General features: G+C 61.5%; 1 long non-coding RNA gene across 1 annotated transcript; it reads right to left on the minus strand.

The window, feature by feature from the left end:
* Positions 1-715: 715 nt before the first annotated feature.
* On the minus strand, positions 716-4,070 carry LOC142361199 (uncharacterized). The gene is made up of 3 exons (XR_012763816.1): positions 3,820-4,070; positions 3,153-3,288; positions 716-2,475 (listed from the first exon to the last, which is right to left on the minus strand). It is a non-coding gene; the product is annotated as an uncharacterized LOC142361199 (long non-coding RNA).
* Positions 4,071-5,843: the final 1,773 nt, after the last annotated feature.

Consider the following 5,843-nt stretch of genomic DNA (forward strand, 5'->3'; position numbering starts at 1 on the left):
GGCGTGGTGCGATGATGGAGCCGCCGGCACTCAACCGCTCAGCACCCTCCCAGTCCCGCAAGCCTCTTTGCATCTCGGTGGGGCAGGCGGAGCCAGACCGTGGCCAGGACCACCCACTGCAGCCAGTGTCGGGGGCAGAGCAAGACCAGGACCCCGGGGACAAGGAGGACAGGGTACAGAGCCCCAAACATGTGCAGCCACCCCCCACCAGCTCCCCACACATGCCCATGACCATGGCGCAGCTCATCCCAGAGTTCATCCGCGCCATCCGGGACAACCCGCTGTCAACGCAGCAGCGACGCGAGCTGCTGCAGGCACTGCAGGCTCAGGATCAAGGGGGAGAGGGGGGAAGCAGGGGAGCCTGTGGTGGGACCTCCCCTGGGGAGCTCCCACGTCCCCCCACCAAGACGGAGGAGGACGTCCCTCTGGCAGTGTGGCCCCAGAGCCTCAGAGAAGACGTGCCATGCATTGATGACAACGTGGACGAGGCTGTGGATGGGGTCCTACACTGGGACAGAGCAATGAGCCCGGAGACCCTCAGCTCCATGGAGCTGGAAAGGAGCAGCTCCATGGAGCTGCAAAGGAGCAGCCCCACGGGGCAGAGCGTGAGGAGCCCGACAGCGTCAAAGAGGAGCAGCCCCATGGCACCACAAAGGACCAGTCCCAAGGGGCTCCAGAGGAGCAGCCCCACGGGGCCAGAAAGAAGCAGCTCAGAGGTGGCAGACATCATTACCTCCATGGGAGGACCGGCCAGCAGCATCTCTGCTGCTTCCAACAGCAGCACCCAGGCAGAGACCGGACCCCAGCAACTGGAGCCCACAGGCAGGGCGCATGGCCGAGCGGCCTGGTCTCCACGCAGGGCAGGACGGTGCCTGCGGAAGGGCTGGCGACGCCTCAAGGCCTGGTGGAGATGCCACTTTCAGCCCCTACGTGACCGATGCTGCAAGTCCCAGTAGTGGCAGCGATGGTTCCACAAGGACAAGGGGATCCCCTACCACTGAGCGGCCAGGGCGTGCGGGGATGGGAACCCCCCTGGGCTGCCCTCCCATCTGAATTGTTCAAATATTAAATGTTTTCTCTGTCCCTGGAGTCGTGGTTCATCCACCCATCTCGCGGCTGGGGGTGCAACCCCCTCAGTGCCCGAGCCCAGCGGGGACGGGCTGGCACCAGGCACCGCTGGCACCCACCAAACTGGGGCAGGGGCTGGCCGGTACCCCAGTGGGTGTGCTGGTGTCCAGAGGGACCTGGGGGGGCTGCAGAAATGGGCCAGCAGGAACCTCACCGAGTTCAGGCACATCTCTGCAGGGAGGTGCCAAGAGGATGGGGGCCGCAGGTGGTGGGCACAGCCACGAGCAGTGGCAGCAGTTTGGGGTGCTGCTGGGTTTCTTGGGTGGTTTTGGGGTGGCGTGGGACCCTTGAAGGGCTAATTCTGACTGTAACTGCTCCACAGGGGTCACTGGTCAGCGAGGATCCATCTGGCCTGAAGGGTAAGGACACCCAATGGCAAGAAGGGGTTAAACTGGCTGGAAGCTGGGGTGCCAGGGACAGGAGGAGTCCTTGCGAGGCAGTGAACTTTCCCTGGGTGCTGAGATAAGGAACAGCCTCAGCACTGTCTTGTAGCCCTCCTGGAAGGGGAGCGCTCAGGGCCCAAGCTCAGGGGCCACCTTAGGGCAGCAGAGCTGGGCAGGAGGATGGACCTGGGGCGGGGCTGAGGTGCCCCATGCCCAATCCTCCCTTCCTGCCCCTTGCTGCACATCTCCTGCTCTCCCTTTGCTGCATGCGGGCCCCAGCTTCGTGCTCCCTCAGTCTTATGTGGGCCTGGAACCTGAATGTGTGTAGTGTCTGAAGGCTTTCTGCGTGGAGGGGATCGAGTCCAAGCTCTGTCTTCTCATGGATGCCCGCGCCTCCCCTTCTATCCCTCTGGGCTGCACAGGCCTGTAGTTCTGTATTTCCTCACAGAGAAAAGCTAAACTCTGAAGGCTTTTCACACAGAGGGGATCAGGTCACAGCTCTGTCTTGTTGGGGACGCTCAGACCTCCCCTCCTGTCCCTTGCTGCACATCTCCTGCTCTCCTTTTGCCATTTACAGGCCTCAGTGTCATGCTCCCTCAGTTTTATGTGGGCCCAGGGGCAGAATGGAGCCTCTGGCAGAAAGCGCCTGGAGAGACTCCAGGTCACCCGTAGGGTGCTGGAGTCGGGGATCTGGAGGATCTGGAGAAACATTAGCAGCACATGGAGGAACTGGACTGCTTCCCAAGTGGTTGCTCCTGAAGCACAGCTCTTCTTGGCACCACGATTGCCGGTGCCAAGCCGGGTGTCCAATGCGAGGTTCCCATCTGTCTGCAGTGATCACGCATCGCTGGAGTTCACAGTCCTGAGGGATGTGGGAGAGGAGTATAGTCAGGATCCTGAACTTTTGGGAAGCCAACTTGCAGCTCTTCAAACAGTCAGTCAGTCAGACCCCACGGGAAAGTGCCTGCAGGGACAAGAGAGCAGAAAAGAGTTGGCACTTCTTGAAGGATGCTTTCCAGAGAGAGCAGGAGCTCTTAGTCCCCAGGTGTAAGAAGTCAGGCAAGGAAGGGAAGAGACCAGCACGGCTGAGTCGAGACCTGCTGCTCAAACGAAAGGGCACGAGGGAACTGCACAGGCAGTGCAAGCGGGGACAGGTAGCTTGGGAAGAGTACCGGGATGCTGCCCGGTTGTGTAGGGATGAGGTCAGGAGGGCCAAGGCGCAGCTGGAGCTCAACTTGGCAAGGGATGCTAAGAATAACAAGCAGGGCTTCTCCGGGTATGTCAGCCAGAAATGGAAGGCTAAAGAAAGAGTACCCACCCCGCTGAACAAGAACGGTGACCTCCTATCAAGAGACGAGGAGAAGGCTGAGGTGCTCAGCCACAGTTTTGCCTCAGTCTTCACTGGCAACCTCTCTGCTCGCCCCTCCCCCGTCGATGGACTGCAAGGTGGGGACCAGAGGGGCAAAGCCTCTCCCTGCCAGCTTGGACTCATCAAAGAGCGTCCCATCATCACGAAAGCCAAAACCCCGGTGACAGCACCAGCCACGCAGCCAAGTGCTGAGCCGCATCACACACCTGCTCCTGCCTGCACCCCTTCCTTCAGATGCTCAGAGCAGAGCAAAGGACATCGTGAGCACCCACCCCCTCCAGCCGCAGCCCCGCAGCTTCGCACTCTGGCTGGATCCTGCCCACCTTCCCGCTGGCCGTGCCATTCGTGCCCAGGGGAAGCAGCCACAGCGGCTGACAGTGCGTGTTCCTCACAAGCTGGGGCCTCCTCCTGATGAAGAGAAATAAAGAAATAAATAAGCTTAGACAGTGCTTATGAAGACTTAGGGAATGCTAGTCTAGCTCAGCTCGGCAAATTCCTGAGCTCCCCAAATTCTGTATCTGTTTGAGTGATAAGGCTGGAAAGAAGAGTTACACAACAAGAAGCCTACACTTCAAGCCAGCCGTAGCCAGTTCCGGAGTTTGGGAAAAGGCCCAGAAGTAACTGAGCCTGCGTGAAGTTCAAAGGTTACTAGCGGTGACCAAGAGGAGTCACCTATCTTCATCCCCAAGACCCTGACGACCACCCCAAGGAGGCACCGCGCAAGCGCAGTCGGGAGGAGTTCATGGAAACGACTCCTTGGAACTAATCTTAATAGAGAGCAGGAAAGGCTGTGCCTGTGTCTGTGAATACGCAGAACAGAGCTGTCCAAGTTACAGACGGCCTGGCGATATCGGCGCGCCCGCCTCTGGCGGTGCTGCCCCCGTGCCCAGCGCTGAACAAAACAGACCTACTTGAAATCGGAGCGCGGTGGAGTCTCACCTTGTCCGCAAGTCCCTCCTCCAGCCACGGCCCGGCCCTCAGCACCCGGAAGGCAGCCGGCGGCACGGCATTCCCGGCCGGGCCCACAGCCGCCTGCCTCGCTGCCCCTCAGCACAGAGTCCCCCTCGCCGAGCCCTCGCCGCTCCCTCCCGGGGCTCCCCCCGGCACAGCTCGCTCGCAGCCGCCCGGCGCTGCCCGCACCCCGGCCCTGCCCCGGCCCCCGCCGCAGGACGCTGCCCCGCCCAGCGCAGCCCCGCTCGCCCGCCGCACCCGGCCCCGACTCGCCGCCCGCCAAGCTCCCAACATGGCGCCGCCCGCCCCGCCGGGAGACGACGGCCCCGGCCCCGGCCCCGGCCCGCGGCGCGCGCAGCGGCCGTTGACCGGCGGGGGCGCGGCCGCGGCGGCTCCGGCCCCGCCCAGGTGCCGCCAGCCGCTCTCGCGAGAGCGGGCGGGGCGCGCGGCTCCCTCGCTCGCCTGAGGGCTCGCTGCCGGGGCGGGAAGCGGCGCGCGCCGGAGCCGCTGAGGGGAGCGGGCGGGAGCGGGACCCCCGGGGGGGGGCACCGGGCGCGGGGAGCCGTCCCGCAGCAGCCCCGCGCCGGGCCAGGGCCGGGGATGGGGCGTGGGGGGCTCGTGCCGGAGCGCTGCGAGCTGCTGCGGGGCCGGCGGGGAGGGGAGACTGCGGCGGGACAGCCCCCCCCCCCCCCCCCCATTAGGGCGGCCGCGGGCCGAGTTCCCTCAGGACGGGGGCGCGGGGGGGTCCGAGGCTGCGGGGGCCGGAGAGCGGCCCTGGAGCTGGGGAGTGTCACTGCAATCTTCAAAAAGGGCAAGAAGGAGGACCCAGGGAACTACAGGCCGGGCAGCCTCACCTCCATCCCGGGAAAGGTGATGGAGCAGCTGATCCTGGAGGGCATCAGTGAGAAAGTGGAGGAAAAGAAGGTTATCAGGAGTAGTCAGCATGGATTCACCAAGGGGAAATCATGCCTGACCAATCTGATAGCTTTCTGTGATGACATGACTGGCTGGGTAGACGAAGGGAGAGCCATGGGTGTTGTCTACCTCGACTTCAGCGAGGCTTTCGACACGGTCTGCCATCACATCCTCCTAGGGAAGCTCAGGAATTATGGGCTGGATGAGTGGTCAGTGAGGTGGGTTGAGAACTGGCTGAATGGCAGGGCTCAGAGGGCTGTCATCAGCGGCGCTGAGTCTGATTGGAGGCCGGGAACTGGTGGTGTCCCCCAGGGGTCACTACTGGGCCCAGCCTCGTTCAACTTCTTCATCAATGACCTGGATGAAGAGTTAGAGTGTACCCTCAGCCAGTTTGCTGATGACACCAAACTGGGAGGAGTGGTGGGCACACCAGCAGGCTGTGCTGCCATCCAGCGAGACCTGGACAGGCTGGAGAGTTGGGCAGAGAGGAACCTGATGAGGTTCAACAAGGGCAAATGCAGGGTCCTGCCCCTGGGGAGGAACAACCCCTTGCACCAGTACAGGCTGGGGCTGAGCTGCTGGAGAGCAGCTCTGCGGAGAGGGACTGGGAGTGCTGGGGGACTGATTCGAAGATCCGGTAAGAAAAACCTAACAGCACAATGTACACTGTTCAGCAGGGATTCTTTATTGCGGTGCCGGGCACACGGGGGATTTCTCCTCCAAACGTGCGCGCCAGACACCCGGTTGCTTCAGGTTAAATACAATCACACAGGTCATTATTCATTATATTTCTAGGAACTAATTAGCATATGTAAATATCTTTCACGCATGTCTGTTAGTATCTTTGGGTGGTCTTCGGGGGTCCCAAGATGAAGGCCCATCCTCTTCATCACGCTGTTCACTGATTGACATTTGTTTCTGCGCAAACTCAGTTCTAGCATCACGTCCATCATGTCCTTCAGGTTGTTTTGCTCCAGTCTTGTTGCTCTCTTGGTGCCTCCTTATCTCTGTAGCTTGGCACATTTGCCCTCCCAAGGCTGAGCTGTCTGGAGTAGAGTTATTTAGGAGTCTCTTTTATCCCACAATTATCCCAATTA

Source organism: Opisthocomus hoazin, chromosome 1, assembly GCF_030867145.1.
Source record: "Opisthocomus hoazin isolate bOpiHoa1 chromosome 1, bOpiHoa1.hap1, whole genome shotgun sequence".
Lineage (NCBI taxonomy): Eukaryota > Metazoa > Chordata > Aves > Opisthocomiformes > Opisthocomidae > Opisthocomus > Opisthocomus hoazin.